This window comes from Apium graveolens, chromosome 2 (genome assembly GCF_009905375.1).
Source record: "Apium graveolens cultivar Ventura chromosome 2, ASM990537v1, whole genome shotgun sequence".
Classification (NCBI taxonomy): Eukaryota; Viridiplantae; Streptophyta; class Magnoliopsida; order Apiales; family Apiaceae; genus Apium; species Apium graveolens.
Genome location: NC_133648.1, coordinates 118,337,291 through 118,354,543, shown reverse-complemented (window position 1 = coordinate 118,354,543; position 17,253 = coordinate 118,337,291).

The window sequence follows — 17,253 nt, the reverse complement described above, 5'->3', positions numbered from 1 at the left end:
TAAGACTGATAAAGGAGTGAAGTGCCATGTATCAAAGGTTAAGTAAGTAATAACTGTTCCTAAACATCATTGACCCAACATAGTTTAAGTACCAAAGATAACTTGAATGCTATAAAATTTGTATGGAAGAAGAAAGTGAAGATGTGATACAACCCTGCTATCACAAAGAAGGAAGAAGAAGTTGTGCTGTGTTAAAACATTGGAGATGACAACAAGAGTTTAACAAGGGAGATGGCATGGTGAAAATCTGAAAATTGTTCTGATGAGAAGCCAGTCTATAATGCAGATTAGGAACGAATGAAGAGTCTTCAATAGATCTTTATCAAAGAAATGCTGACTTTGGAAGAGGTTTGTTAAATATTGATATGATCAGGAAAAGATAAATGAAGCTGAAAAAGTTTAAAGATGAAGCAAGCCATAAGGATACCTACATATATACTGAAATCCCAAGGTATGTCAAGCAATTAGAGAAGAATCACATCAACAGCTGAGTTAAACTTCACTTATGCTTGTTATTTAGCATAGGGGGGTATCAGACTTAGGTGGAGAATCTTCTTTGGGTTTGCTTCTCATAATGACTTAAGGTTATCATGACTTGATGACTTTGAGAAGCTTGCAAACTGTAATAACCCCCAAAATTTTCAACTTTTTGTAACCCTTGTGAATAGTGTTTTAGCTGAATGAGAAAACTTTTCATGACACACTATGTAGGGGTTTTGTTATGGATATTCTGAGATTTTATTAGTACTCTATGTGGTATATAAGTGTATGTAAAGATCGTCAGAATCCAATTCCGAACACTTGGATTTTTCCCGGAAATCCACTAGATACGGAGAGAATTGAGTATAAGGTAACAGGATAAAAAGGATTTAAATTAAAGGATTATAATAGAGGATCATAAAAAGGAATATAATGTATTGAGAAAGGTTAAGGGAACCTAAGTAATAAGATCCCGGGTATGATCCTTCAAACAATAAACGAAAATGAAAGTTAAGCGAACCGTATAACAGATCAGCGGTCATTAGGCAAACAATTAGGAAGTTAAGCAAAGGGATTAGAGAGAGTGATGTCACCCAACCAATGAGAAGAGGACAAGGAGGGAAAGATGACATCACAACATGACATAGGCATGACATTGGAAGGAAGGAGATGTGGTGGCTTTTTAACCACACAAAATCAAGGGCAAAAAGGTAATTAACTAAATCAAACACAAAACCAATCAACCAAGCCAAGAAAATCACTTTCATCAAAATCAAAAAAAAAAGAAACCAAGGCATTGTTCTTCATGCTCTCGGCTTTTTGACATTTTAAAGGCAAGGAATTTCAAAATCAAAGATCCAAGCTTCCTAAATTGGTGAGTTAATTCCCTAATCATCCTTATGCTTAGTTAGGGCTATATCATTAGTTTAAGCCATCAATTCCTTCTCAATCTTCTTCATTTAATCAAAGAAGAAGACAACGAATAGTGTTTTCAAGTTTTTAACTTGAAATTTTTCTTGATTTCCTCGAAGATCCAAGCATTCCTAAGACTTCTCAAAGCTTCTTAAGGCTTCCTAGCTCCTCCCACCACTTCAAGGAAGGTATATCATCTCCAAACCCTAGATTCCTATGTATTATAAGATGATTTTGATTAGTAGGGTGATATTGTAGCTTGATGTTTGTGATTTAGAGTTTGGGATTGAAATGGTATTGAATTGGATTGGTAAATCTTGTTATTTTGGTTAAAAGAATGTAGTATAGTTAAATTCAAGCTTAGGCATAAGTATGAATGTTAAAATTGAATTGGTTGGGGTTGTTATGATGTGATAAGGATGGATGTTGGTTGTATGTTGGATTTGAGGTTGAATTGGGTTGGTTTTGAATGGTTTTAAATTTGGAAATTATGTAAACATAGTCGTCGTAACGTCCGATTTTCTTTAGACTGTTTTTGTGCATAACATTAGGACCCGAGAACCCCCTGCTAGATTATGACCATTGCCATTTCTAGATAGCTCGTGTCACGAGCTTCGTTTTGATATGTAGTTCGTTCGATTCCGATGCACGGTTTAGGAGAAACGACCGTTTCAAGTAACGGCGTTTCGCGAACGAAACCTTTCCCCTCGCCTTACTTTGAAACATAGGTTAAAGACCAAAAAGGGTTAATTAATGTATGAAACATTTATGGTAAGTGTGTTAGGAAGTTGGTAAGACACTCGCAAAGGAATCGCCTTAAAACTCATAAAGGTTAAATTATTAAAAATGGTGGAGCCGAGGGTACCCGAGTGACTTAAGCGAATCAGTAAGCGCAAAACAAGCGTTAGAGTCTAAGTTAGTTAAAGTATAGATTTACAAGTAACTTTGGTTTAATTCCAACTTACTTGTTGTTTATAGGTTACCAGACTCGTCCCGAGCCTTTTATCACCCCAAGTCGCTCAGGAAAGTTTTCTACCCGTTATAACTGTTGTTGTGATGTATATATGTATATGCATTATCTTGCGATAGATGCATGTTGGTTAATTAGCAAATGTTGCAATATATTGAAGCATGCTGCTATGGTATATATATATGCATGCCTGTTTCGTATTCTTTCCATATATATCTGTTGATTCAGTTGATAATACCTATGCTAGAGGATAGCGGTAATTTGCATATACCCTTAGTATAGGGACCCAAAGGTGAAAACATTTTCTAAAACCGGGAGTCGAGGATCCCGAGTAGATTTTGTATATATGTATATATATATATATATATATTTATATATATATATGGTCATAGTTTTCAAAACTATTAATCGAATAAGGGTTATTCGATAACTTTATATTAATTATTGAATATTATTTCGAATATTATTCGAGGGCTTATGACTCCTTTATATTATTATTGAATATTACTTGGATATTCATTCGAGGATGTATGACTCCTTTATTTTATGAATATTATTTATAATATTCATTCGAGGTATTATCACTCCGCTTATTACTTGATAATATTCTTTATTTTATTAAAGAATAAGGTGTCAATAATCAAACTTATTTTCGATTATTCAAATAAAGATAGTACTTTCGTATAGGTATATCTTTGGATATTTAATATTCATTTCAAGTATAAGTTTCAAAACTTCTACTTCAATTATTTTTATAAAGATTATTCTTTATGGGAATATTATTTAAATAATAATATTCAGACATTTTCTAAATATACTGGGGACTGATTTACTTCATTAAATCAGCTTTACTCCAAACACTCTTTAAAGTGTTTTCGAGTCTTCAAAATGATTTTTAAAAGTTAGAGCGGATCCCAAAACTCATTTTTATATTTAAGATCTTCCTTTTTAAGGGGATTTAAATACTCGCTCAAAACCTGAGGGATCCGGCTCTGTGGTGTATTTTATATTCGCAACAAGGTTGCAGTTTTGGTAAATGAATTGATTACTTACCCAACATTCGGGAAGTAAGTCCATCTATTGAGTCGGCATAAGCAACATGGGCTCAGTGGGCGTCCATGATAGTGTAAGTGGCTCAGTGGGAGTCCATCAAATGCATAAGTGGCTGAGTGGGGAATTCGTCCAGGGTGATGACCAGTGGGGAATTCGTCCATCTACTAGTAGAAAAGGTTACTTATGGGTATCTTTGCCTGATCAGCAAAATATCTGGTTTATGCCAAAATTCTTTTCCTTTCCAAATTTATTGGATATTGCAATTCTGTTCATACCTTACATGACAGAGGTTTTCAGGAAATTGTATAAAGAAGATGTATATGTGGATATATATATATATATCATAACTTAATGAAGTATATCATAACTTCATTTCCTTTAATAATATTTCAAAGATTTAATCTATTCAAATCTTGTCTTGTAGTCTCATCTATGTGATGAACTGTTGAAAGCTCATTACACTTTGAACAGTGGTAGTTCAAGTAGCTTTATAAATGATATAAGTGTAGTGAAGTATTTGGTAACTTCATCCCTTGTTTTTACTTATATCTAGTAAGTAATTATCTTACACTTGATAAAAGATTCTAGTAAGTATCCATTTAGATACTTATATCATTGTTATCACTATATATTATCTTGCGAGCTGTAAGGCTCACTCTTGCTTTATTTCTTCATCACACAACAACAGTTAGGAACGATGGCCAGACTCTAGCAGACCCAGCGCAAGCGCGTGGGAAGCGTCCCGCGTCTTCCCGATGATGTTGTAGCTGCTATAGCTGCAGAGGTAGATCTATTGTAGTTCAGACCATCTACTTTTGAGAATCAATTATGTATAATTATAACTTGTGGCAGATAATGGCAATTAACTGTAAATTTATCAAGTAATCATTTTGGGTTGTAATAACTTTTAAATTGTGGATTCAAAGACTTGTACTTATTTCAATTTCATCTCTGAGACTATAACGGGTTGTGGTGTGTGTTAGTGTGGGGTCACAGCATAAGGTTATTATTATTAATTAAGTGAAGTGATATTGTGGAAAGAAAGACCGTGACGACCCGGATCCCCGACCCCGGATCTGGGGGTGTTACAGAAATGGTATCAGAGCTAAGCGTTATAAACCTCAGAGATGATGCGACGATATAATAACAAACTCACAAAGATAATAAGAACTCTTGCCAAGTTCATGGTCGGACTACTTAAAGTAGTGCTGACAGTTAAAACCCTTACGGGAACCCTTATAAGTATCATGATAGTAACTTAGCTTGTTTAATGTGTAGGCGCCTGAGATAGAGGACCCTGAGATGTTCGAGCGTGAGCATGATGAGGCACTGCTAGATGTTGAGGATCAGGAGGAGCCTGAGATGGAGGAGGATGAGGAGGACCCCTCAGAGGAGTCAGAGACGGAGGTCATTGCTATTTCAGATGAGGAGGACCCCTCAGAGGAGTCAGAGACAGAGGTTATTGCTATTCCAGATGAGGAGGACCCGGATGAGGTCCCAGTAGCTGAGGAGCGTGTTGGACCTATGGTAGTGTATGCTGGTACCCCTTTACCCACACTTCCGGTGGTCAGAGCCCCTACCCCTCCACCACTATCTTGGATTCCCGATGATGACAGCTCAGAGACCCATACTTCCGAGCCTAGGCAGACCGAGGAGGCACCCTCAGCGGCTCCGGATTCACCCCCTCTTGACCCTGCCCACAGGCAGTCTTCGTTAGCTCATGGATATGTTCAGGATGTTCTGAGGACCCGAGTGGCGGTTGCCGAGGCCCGACTGGATGAGGCCAGGATGGGAGTTGGATGCAGAGAGGGCGGGTAGGCGTACCCGAGCTTATGAGACTAGGGCTTCTATACCCCGATCCTTGAGGAGGGAGCTTACGGGGATAGAGCTCACGTCCCGAGCGAGACTCAGATCTCTCCAGGGGGACAGGCATGGTAGGATCTCCAGGAGGCAGGCCGACTATATCTTCCGTCGTGCGATGGAAAGGGTATGGGAGCTGACCCGCTCTGATGTATGATTCAGGACTGACGATGGAATAGTCTAGTTGTCTAGTTAGCCGAGGCCTTAGTAAGAGCCAATTTTCCGGGATAGTTAACTTGTATATAGCATCCCTTTTTCTGACTAGACAGATAGACTCTTATGTATCACTTTTGGGACAGATGACTGTAGCACTGTTGTACTTTTGACCAGATCAAACTATGTATTTCTCGCATTATGTATATATTTGTTTCCTTTCGGTTCAGTTCCATAGTGACGGGATCACTGTTTTTATCATTATTATTACTACACTTCGTATTAGAACTTTCTTAAAATAATAGAATTGCGATATATGTTCTCCCCATTATATGAAGCTGTGCAAGGCACAATGTTGTATATGATTGTGACCTAACGTTGAATTTCCCAATAATTTTTTTTTATTATCAGAATCATGCCGCCAAGAAAGATTGGAACTAGGGCGAACCTTGGATCTGAGGACCAGGGAAGCCATAACCAGGATGATAGGAACCAGGAACACAGTGAAGAGGAAGATGAGGATTATGTGGAACAGGATGACTCCCTGTATGAAGAGGAAGAGGAAACATATGATGTTGAGGGATTTGAGATAGAGGCTGAAGAAGGAGAAACCGAGGTTGAGCAACCAGTACCAAACCCAGGCATGGATCCCATGGGCCAGTTCATGCAACTCCTAAGGCAGAATTTGGAACGTTAACCCAACCCACCCCCTCAAGGAAATAACAATGCTGTGGCAAACTCTTTCAAGGCTTTTAAGTCCCTTAAGCCCCCTGAGTTCCACGGATCAGCCGACCCAGTTGAGGCAAGGGCATGGTTAAAGGAAATGGAGAAATCTTTTGAGATTTTGAGTACCGATGAGGCACAGAAGACTGTATTTGCTACCTACCTTCTGAAAGGAGAAGCTAACTACTGGTGGGAGGCCAAGAAAAACATGGAGACAGATGCTATTATCTGGGAGAGATTTAGTCAGTTGTTTCTGGGAAAGTATTTCCCGAGGTTTATGGAAAACCAGATGGAGCTCAAGTTCTTGGAGCTAAAGCAGAATAACTTGTCTGTAGCAGAGTACGAAGCGAAATTTACTGAGTTATCAAGGTTTGTGCCGGAGTTTGTGAGCACCGAGGAAAAGAAAGGTAGGAGGTTTCAGCAGGTACTGAAACCGTGGATTCAGAATAGGGTGGCAATCCTTGAGCTTACGGACTATGCCACTCTGGTGCAAAAGGCAACGATTGTAGAAGTCAGAAGTGAACAGATGCAGAAGGAAAGAGAGAAGAAAGGAATAAAGAGGAAAAGTATGAGCATGGGTGGAGGTTCCGCAGGAAGGAGCTTCCCAACTAGATTTAATCGAGGAGCAGTGTCCCTACCAGGAAGGAACACTGGGTTTAAGCGGCCAATGAGTGTGAGCATGAGCCAGGGTGGCCAGAAGTCAAGAATGTCCTATTCCAACCAGTCTCGACCCCCATTGCCAGCCTGTAACATATGTGGAAGGAATCACACTGGGGAGTGTAAAGGAAAGCCAGTAACCTGCTTTAAGTGCGGTCGGGAAGGCCACTATTCAACTAAGTGCCCATCATCAACCCCTGCCGTCATTCCAACCACCACCTGCCATCAGTGTGGACGCCCGGGTCATTGGAAGAGGGAATGCCCAATGAACAAACCAGCAGCTTCGGGAGCAAGCAGGGCTGCTTCTAATAAGCCACCTACTGCAAGGACTTTCAACATGACAGTCCAGGATGCTATGAAAGATTCAGATGTGATAGCAGGTACCCTTTCTCTAAATTCAGTCAGCGCAAACGTTTTATTTGATTCGGGAGCAACTAAATCTTTTATATCAAAGGACCTTGCGCGTAAGTTAAGACTTAAGGCTGAACCCTTGATAGAACCCTTACAAGTAGAAATAGCCAATCATGAAATTATTCCTGTTAACCAGATTCACCCCGCCTGTGAGATAGACATAGGGGAGCAATCTTTTAGTGTTGATCTGATTCCTTTTAAATTAGGGGAGTTTGATGTAATTTTGGGAATGGACTGGCTACCTAGCAATGATGCTCAGATAGACTGTAAAGGGAAGAAAGTTAAGCTAAATATCCCAGGGAAGAAGGAAGTTATATTTAGAGGAAAAAGGAAGACGCATAAATTTTTGACTATGGCCCAGGCCAGAAGGATGCTACGAAAAGGAAATGAGGCCTACCTAGCCTATGTGGTGGACACGCAGAAGGAGGTGCCCAACTTACAAGATATTCCAGTAGTCAACGAATTTGAAGATGTATTCCCACCAGACCTTCCGGGATTACCACCCGATAGAGTGATTGAATTTGCTATTGAGTTGGCCCCAGGGACGGCGCCAGTTTCAAAAGCACCTTACCGGTTAGCCCCGTTAGAAATGAAGGAATTAGCTATCCAATTGCAGGAACTCTTGGATAAGGGTATGATAAGACCCAGTGTGTCTCCGTGGGGAGCACCAGTTTTATTTGTTAAGAAGAAAGATGGGAGCATGAGGCTGTGCATCGACTATCGAGAGTTGAACAAGCTAACCATAAAGAACAGGTACCCATTACCTAGAATAGATGATCTGTTCGACCAGCTAAAGGATGCTGTTTATTTTTCCAAGATCGACCTGAGAACTGGATATCACCAACTAAAGATTAAACCCGAAGATATTTCCAAGATAGCGTTCCGTACCAGATATGGGCATTATGAGTTCTTGGTAATGTCCTTTGGATTAACCAACGCCCCAACGGCTTTCATGGATTTAATGAATAGAGTATTTAAGAAGTACTTGGACAAATGTTTGATAGTTTTTATTGATGATATTTTGATCTACTCAAGGACTGAGACAGAACATGCAGAGCATTTGAGGATAGCTCTAGGAATACTCAGAGAGGAACAGTTATATGCCAAATTCTCGAAGTATGAATTCTGGCGGAATGAAGTACAGTTTTTAGGACATGTGATCAATAAAGAAGGAGTATTGGTCGACCCCTCCAAGATAGAGGCGGTCTCAAATTGGGAAAGGCCAAAAACACCCACAGAGGTAAGGAGTTTCATAGGATTGGCCGGCTACTATCGTAGATTTGTACAGGACTTTGCGAAGATCGCAGCCCCTTTGACACGACTTACTCGTAAGACAGAGAAGTTTGAATGGATGGAGAAATGCGAGAACAGTTTTTAGGAATTAAAGAAAAGGTTGATAACGGCTCCGGTATTGGCATTGCCGGACGGAAAAGGAGATTTTGTGATATATAGTGACGCGTCGCACAAAGGATTAGGATGTGTACTTATGCAGCACGGTAAAGTGATTGCGTATGCGTCGAGACAATTGAAGGAATACGAGGTTAGATATCCTACTCATGACCTTGAGCTCGCGGCAATAGTATTTGCCTTAAAAATTTGGAGGCACTACTTGTATGGAGAGAAGTGCGAGATTTTCACAGACCATAAAAGCCTCAAGTACATATTTATGCAGAAAGAGCTCAACATGCGCCAGAGGAGATGGTTAGAACTAATCAAGGACTATGATTGTGAGATTCTCTATCATCCAGGGAAAGCCAATGTGGTGGCTGATGCCCTTAGTAGAAAGGAAAGACTCAGAATGATAACGACTTCGGAAGAATTGATAAGGGATTTTGAGAAAATGGAAATAGAAGTAAAGGTAACCGGAACCGGAACTGAAAAGCTTTTTGAGATCTCAATGCAGCCCGAGTTATTGGAAAAGATCAGATTGTGCCAGGAGAAAATAATGAATGAAGGCAGAGAGTCAATGACTGGAGAGGAGATCCATACTGAGAAAGATAATAAAGGGATAATGAGGTACTCCTACCGGATTTGGGTTCCGAATGTTCAAGAGCTTAAAGATGAGATATTGGATGAAAGCCATAGTTCAAGGTATTCCATTCACCCGGGAAGTACCAAGATGTATAGGGATTTGAAGGAATATTACTGGTGGCCCAACATGAAGAGGGACATAGCAGAATGGGTAAGCAAATGTTTTACTTGCCAAAGAGTAAAGGCAGAGCACCAGAGACCAAGTGGACTCTTACGACCCCTGGAGATTCCCGAATGGAAATGAGAACAGATAGCGATGGATTTTGTTGTAGGATTGCCAAGGACGAAAGCCAATCATGACGCTATTTGGGTAATTATAGACCGACTGACAAAGTCAGCTCATTTCATTCCTATTAATGAGAGATACACAGTCGATAGACTGGTGGACATTTACCTTAAGGAAATAGTGACGCGACATGGAGTCCCAGCGTCCATTGTCTCAGACCGAGACCCCAGGTTCAACTCCAGATTTTGGAGGAGCTTTCAGGAATGTGCGGGGACCAAGTTAAATATGAGTACCGCGTACCATCCCCAGACGGATGGGCAGAGTGAAAGGACCATCCAGACACTAGAGGATATGTTGAGAGTCTGTGCAATAGACTTTAAAGGGAGTTGGGATGATCACTTGCCGTTGATCGAGTTTTCTTATAACAATAGCTTTCATGATAGCATCGGAATGCCGCCTTATGAGGCCCTGTACGGAAGAAGGTGTCGATCTCCCTTATACTGGGATGAAGTAGGAGAGCGGAAGATGCTCGGACCCGAAGTGGTCCAAAGGACCAAAGACATAGTGGATCTTATCAGAGGACGGCTTGTAGCAGCCCAAGACAGACAGAAGAAATATGCAGACCTAGCCCGAAAGGACAAGGAATATGAAGTAGGGGACTTAGTATTGCTGAAAGTATCCCCTTGGAAGGGATTAATGAGGTTCGGAAAGAAAGGAAAACTAAGCCCAAGATACATTGGACCTTTTGAGATATTAAGACGGATGGGAAAGTTAGCTTATGAGCTAGCCTTACCCCCTAACTTGCAACAAGTTCATAATGTTTTCCATGTGTCAATGCTAAGGAAGTATCATCGGGATGCCAGACACATAGTGGAGTACGAGCAGGTGGATATGCAGCCAGATCTAACTTACGTGGAGAAGCCAGTAAGGATTATAGATAAGAAGGAGCAGGTGCTTCGGAACAAAGTGATCAAGCTAGTCAGAGTACTATGGCAGAATTATAATGTGAAAGAATCAACTTGGGAACTGGAGAGCGCAATGCTAGAAAAGTACCCCCATTTGTTTTCTGTTTGATTCCGGGACGGAATCCTTTTAAGGAGGGGAGACTGTAATAACCCCCAAAATTTTCAACTTTTTGTAACCCTTGTGAATAGTGTTTTAGCTGAATGAGAAAACTTTTCATGCCACACTATGTAGGGGTTCTGTTATGGATATTCTGAGATTTTATTAGTACTCTATGTGGTATATAAGTGTATGTAAAGATCGTCAGAATCCAATTCCGAACACTTGGATTTTTCCCGGAAATCCATTAGATACGGAGAGAATTGAGTATAAGGTAATAGGATAAAAATGATTTAAATTAAAGGATTATAATAGAGGATCATAAAAAGGAATATAATGTATTGATAAAGGTTAAGGGAACCTAAGTAATAAGATCCCGGGTATGATCCTTCAAACGATAAATGAAAACGAAAGTTAAGCGAACCGTATAACAGATCAGCGGTCATTAGGCAAACAATTAGGAAGTTAAGCAAAGGGATTAGAGAGAGTGATGTCACCCAACCAATGAGAAGAGGACAAGGAGGGAAAGATGACATCACAACATGACATAGGCATGACATGGGAAGGAAGGAGATGTGGTGGCTTTTTAACCACACAAAATCAAGGGCAAAAAGGTAATTAACTAAATCAAACACAAAACCAATCAACCAAGCCAAGCAAATCACTTTCATTAAAATCAAAAAAAAAAGAAACCAAGGCATTGTTCTTCATGCTCTCGGCTTTTTGACATTTTAAAGGCAAGGAATTTCAAAATCAAAGATCCAAGCTTCCTAAATTGGTGAGTTAATTCCCTAATCATCCTTATGCTTAGTTAGGGCTATATCATGAGTTTAAGTCATCAATTCCTTCTCAATCTTCTTCATTTAATCAAAGAAGAAGACAATGAATAGTGTTTTCAAGTTTTTAACTTGAAATTTTTCTTGATTTCCTTGAAGATCCAAGCATTCCTAAGACTTCTCAAAGCTTCTTAAGGCTTCCTAGCTCCTCCCACCACTTCAAGGAAGGTATATCATCTCCAAACCCTAGATTCCTATGTATTATAAGATGATTTTGATTAGTAGGGTGATATTGTAGCTTGATGTTTGTGATTTAGAGTTTGGGATTGAAATGGTATTGAATCGGATTGGTAAATCTTGTTGTTTTGGTTAAAAGAATGTAGTATAGTTAAATTCAAGCTTAGGCATAAGTATGAATGTTAAAATTGAATTGGTTGGGGTTGTTATGATGTGATAAGGATGGATGTTGGTTGTATGTTGGATTTGAGGTTGAATTGGGTTGGTTTTGAATGGTTTTAAATTTGGAAATTGCGTAAACATAGCCGTCGTAACGTCCGATTTTCTTTAGACTGTTTTTGTGCATAACATTAGGACCCGAGAACCCCCTGCTAGATTATAACCATTGCCATGTCTAGATAGCTCGTGTTACGAGCTTCGTTTTGATATGTAGTTCGTTCGATTCCGATACACGGTTTAGGAGAAACAACCGTTTCAAGTAACGGCGTTTCGCGAACGAAACTTTTCCCCTCGCCTTACTTTGAAACATACGTTAAAGACCAAAAAGGGTTAATTATGTATGAAACATTTATGGTAAGTGTGTTAGGCAGTTGGTAAGACACTCGCGAAGGAATCGCCTTAAAACTCGTAAAGGTTAAATTATTAAAAATGGTGGAGTCGAGGGTACCCAAGTGACTTAAGCGAATCAGTAAGCGCAAAACAAGCGTTAGAGTCTAAGTTAGTTAAAGTATAGATTTACAAGTGACTTTGGTTTAACTCCAACTTACTTGTTGTTTATAGGTTACCAGACTCGTCCCGAGCCTTTTATCACCCCAAGTCGCTCAGGCAAGTTTTCTACCCGTTATAACTGTTGTTGTGATGTATATATGTATATGCATTATCTTGCGATAAATGCATGTTCGTTAATTAGCAAATGTTGCAATATATTGAAGCATGCTGCTATGGTATATATATATGCATTCATGTTTCGTATTCTTTCCATATATATCTGTTGATTCAGTTGATAATACCTATGCTAGAGGATAACAGTAATTTGCATATACCCTTAGTATAGGGACCCAAAGGTGAAAACATTTTCTAAAACCGGGAGTCGAGGATCCCGAGTAGATTTTGTATATATGTATATATATATATATATTTATATATATATATATGGTCATAGTTTTCAAAACTATTAATCGAATAAGGGTTATTCGATAACTTTATATTAATTATTGAATATTATTTCGAATATTATTCGAGGGCTTATGACTCCTTTATATTATTATTGAATATTACTTGGATATTCATTCGAGGATGTATGACTCCTTTATTTTATGAATATTATTTATAATATTCATTCGAGGTATTATGACTCCGCTTATTACTTAATAATATTCTTTATTTTATTAAAGAATAAGGTGTCAATAATCAAACTTATTTTCGATTATTCAAATAAAGATAGTACTTTCGTATAGGTATATCTTTGGATATTTAATATTCATTTCAAGTATAAGTTTCAAAACTTCTACTTCAATTATTTTTATAAAAATTATTCTTTATGGGAATATTATTTAAATAATAATATTCAGATATTTTCTAAATATACTGGGGACTGATTTACTTCATTAAATCAGCTTTACTCCAAACACTCTTTAAAGTGTTTTCGAGTCTTCAAAATAATTTTTAAAAGTTAGAGCGGATCCCAAAACTCATTTTTATATTTAAGATCTTCCTTTTTAAGGGGATTTAAATACTCGCTCAAAACCTGAGGGATCCGGCTCTGTGGTGTGTTTTATATTCGCAACAAGGTTGCAGTTTTGGTAAATGAATTGATTACTTACCCAACGTTCGGGAAGTAAGTCCATCTATTGAGTCGGCATAAGCAACATGGGCTCAGTGGGCGTCCATGATAGTGTAAGTGGCTCAGTGGGAGTCCATCAAATGCATAAGTGGCTGAGTGGCAGTCCAGCATAAGGTCCTATTACGACCAGGGTGATGACCAGTGGGGAATTCGTCCATCTACTAGTAGAAAAGGTTACTTATGGGTATCTTTGCCTGATCAACAAGATATCTGGTTTATGCCAAAATTCTTTTCCTTTCCAAATTTATTGGATATTGCAATTCTGTTCATACCTTACATGATAGAGGTTTTCAGGAAATTGTATAAAGAAGATGTATATGTGGATATATATATATATATATATCAGAACTTAATGAAGTATATCATAACTTCATTTCCTTTAATAATATTTCAAAGATTTAATCTATTCAAATCTTGTCTTGTAGTCTCATCTATGTGATGAACTGTTGAAAGCTCATTATACTTTGAACAGTGGTAGTTCAAGTAGCTTTATAAATGATATAAGTGTAGTGAAGTATTTGGTAACTTCATCCCTTGTTTTTACTTATATCTAGTAAGTAATTATCTTACACTTGATAAAAGATTCTAGTAAGTATCCATTTAGATACTTATATCATTGTTATCACTATATATTATCTTGCGAGCTGTAAGGCTCACTCTTGCTTTATTTCTTCATCACACAACAACAGTTAGGAAAGATGGCCAGACTCTAGCAGACCCAGCGCAAGCGCGTGGGAAGCGTCCCGCGTCTTCCCGATGATGTTGTAGCTGCTATAGCTGTAGAGGTAGATCTATTATAGTTCAGACCATCTACTTTTAAGAATCAATTATGTATAATTATAACTTGTGGCAGATAATGGCAATTAACTGTAAATTTATCAAGTAATCATTTTGGGTTGTAATAACTTTTAAATTGTGGATTCAAAGACTTGTACTTATTTCAATTTCATCTCTGAGACTATAACGGGTTGTGGTGTGTGTTAGTGTGGGGTCACAGCATAAGGTTATTATTATTAATTAAGTGAAGTGATATTGTGGAAAGAAAGACCGTGACGACCCGGATCCCCAACCCCGGATCTGGGGGTGTTACACAAACTTTTACTTTAGGGATACAGAGTCCTCACCAAGCTTTGTGTTCTAAAAGTCAGATGTGACATTCTTCAGAAATTAGGAGCAATGATCATGTAGCAACATGTTAGATATATTTGTGATGTCATGTCTATTATGATTTGTGTTTAGTTTTCAGATCTTACTTAAACAGGATAAATCAGTACATAACTGGAAAGTCAGTACTTATACTGAAGTCAGAACTTAAGATATCAGAACTTAAGTTATCAAGAGATATTTATCAGGAGATAATATCAGGACTTAAGGAGACTTTCAGATAAGGAAGGCGGCTGATTGAAAGGAAAGAAGATCAAGACAAACATAAGAAGAGATATGCACGAAGAAGAATTCTATGAAGAATAGAATACTAGGAAGAAAAGATAACTGATTGATATATATTAGGAAGCAGAATTGTATTCGATATCAATTAGAACATTATCTTGTAACTGTATAATATATAAACACAGACATAGGGTTTACACTATATGTGTTATCATTATCAAAAATATTATTCATTGTAACCCTAGCAGCTCTCGTGATAATTTGTTCATCACTGAGAGAGGACAGTTCCATATTGTAACAAAGTTTATTGTGTTGAATAAAATCTGTGTTCAGTTATTTGTGTTCTTAATTTGATTTGATTGTGCTAAATACTGTATTCAACCCCTTCTACAGTATGTGTGACCTAACAACTGGTATCAGAGCAATCTGTTAACACACAAACAGTTTCAGATCCAAAATCAATCATGTCTGAAGAAACACAAACTCCAACCAAGCCCACCAAAACTGAAGAACCTCCAAAGACTCAAATCCATAATCAATATGAGACTATTAGGGTTCCCATACTGAAACCATCTGAATATCCCATATGGAAGGTGAGGATGTCTATGTTTCTGGAAGCTACAGATCCAGAATACGTTGACAGAATCAATGAAGGACCACATAAGCCAACCAAGCTCTCTGTTGTAGTTGCAGATCAGCCAGCACAGACAGTACCAAAGTAGAAAAGTGAGTATACAGTTGAAGATATCTCATCTATTGCTAAGGATGCAAAGGTACGACATTTGCTGCATAGTGCCATTGATAATGTCATGTCAAACAGGGTAATCAACTAAAAGACTGCAAAGGAGATATGGGATGCCTTGGAAACAAGATGTCAGGGAACTGATTCAATTAAGAAGAACAGGAGGACTATACTCACTCAAGAGTATGAGCACTTTGACTCAAAACCTGATGAGTCATTAACTGCATTATATGACAGATTTGTCAAACTCTTGAATGATCTGTCACTAGTGGACAAGGAATATGAACTTGAAGATTCAAATCTTAAATTCCTGTTAGCTCTTCCTGAAAGTTGGGATTTGAAGGCCACCACTATAAGAGACAACTATGTTCTTGATGAAACAACTCTTGATGAAATTTATGGGATGCTCAAGACTCATGAACTTGAGATGGAACAAAGAAGCAGGAGGAATGGAAGAAAGTCAAGGACAGTTGCTCTTAAGGATGAGGAGGATGTCCCCAAAGTAGCTGCCTCAAAAAAAGGCAAGGGAAAAGCTCTCATCGTAAAGTCTGATACTGAGTCATCAAGTTATGATAGTGATGATGACTCAGAAACTGAAAGTTTACCTGGGATGGATCCTGATGAAGAGATGATGAAGCTGTGTGCTCTTATGGTGAAAGGAATCACAAGGATTGCATACAGGAAGTTCAGAAAGGGAAAGTAATTTTCTAGGAAAGGTGCAAGTTCTGATAAGAAGGGTTTCAGAAAATCTAAAGGCAAAGGAGGAAAGTCTGATAGAGGAGATTACTCAAATGTCAAATGCTACAACTGTGGTGAGAAAGGCCATATATCTCCTGATTGTAAGAAAGTGAAGAGTGACCAAGGCAAGGCACTTGTCACAAAGAAGAAAAGCTGGACAGACACTTCAGATTCTGAAAGTGAGGTGAACTATCCCTTGATGGTAAATGCTGATAGCAGTTCTGATGCTGCTGAGTTAAAGGTACCTCAAACTACTTATGCCTTTCATACTAATGATATTACTGAGTTGAGAAGATATCTTAAAACCATGTTCATTAGTTATAGAGATTAAACTTTAACATGTGAAAGATTAACTTCTGAAAATCTTGCTTATAAAAAGAGGAATGATTATTTAGAAAAAGAGTTAGTCATGTTCCAGCAAACTCAGAAAGATAGAGATGATGCCTTTTATGTTAGGGATGAAGTACTTAAAATGAATGAATCTCTAAAAACTGAGTTAGAAAAGGAAAGAGAGATTATCAGGACTTGGACTAACTCTGGCAGAACAACTCAGAATTTGTTAAGTAGTGGAAACTGTAAAGAGGGTTTAGGTTATGGAGATGATAAGAATGATAAAGGAATTGTGGAAATTGAGCCTATAGTTGTTAAACAAAAGCCAAAGGTAAATCATGTTAAGTTTGTAGCTGTAAAGTCTGATATTGATAAATCAGAAGCTAAAGAGAAATTAAATTCTGACAAACCAAAACAGGATAAGCCAACTGAAGTTAACATAGGCTTAATGACAAAGAAGCAGCTTAAGCATAAGTTGAAAGATATTAAGAATGTAAACAAGGTAAAGCCACTTAGGAAAAATAGGAATGGAAAGGAAGGTGTGAATAAAAGCAATAATTATAAGCCTGTTCCTAATGCTCCTAGAAAGAAATGTTATAACTGTGGAAATTCTAACCATCTGGATTCTTTTTGTAGGAAGAATAAGAACATAAACTCCTT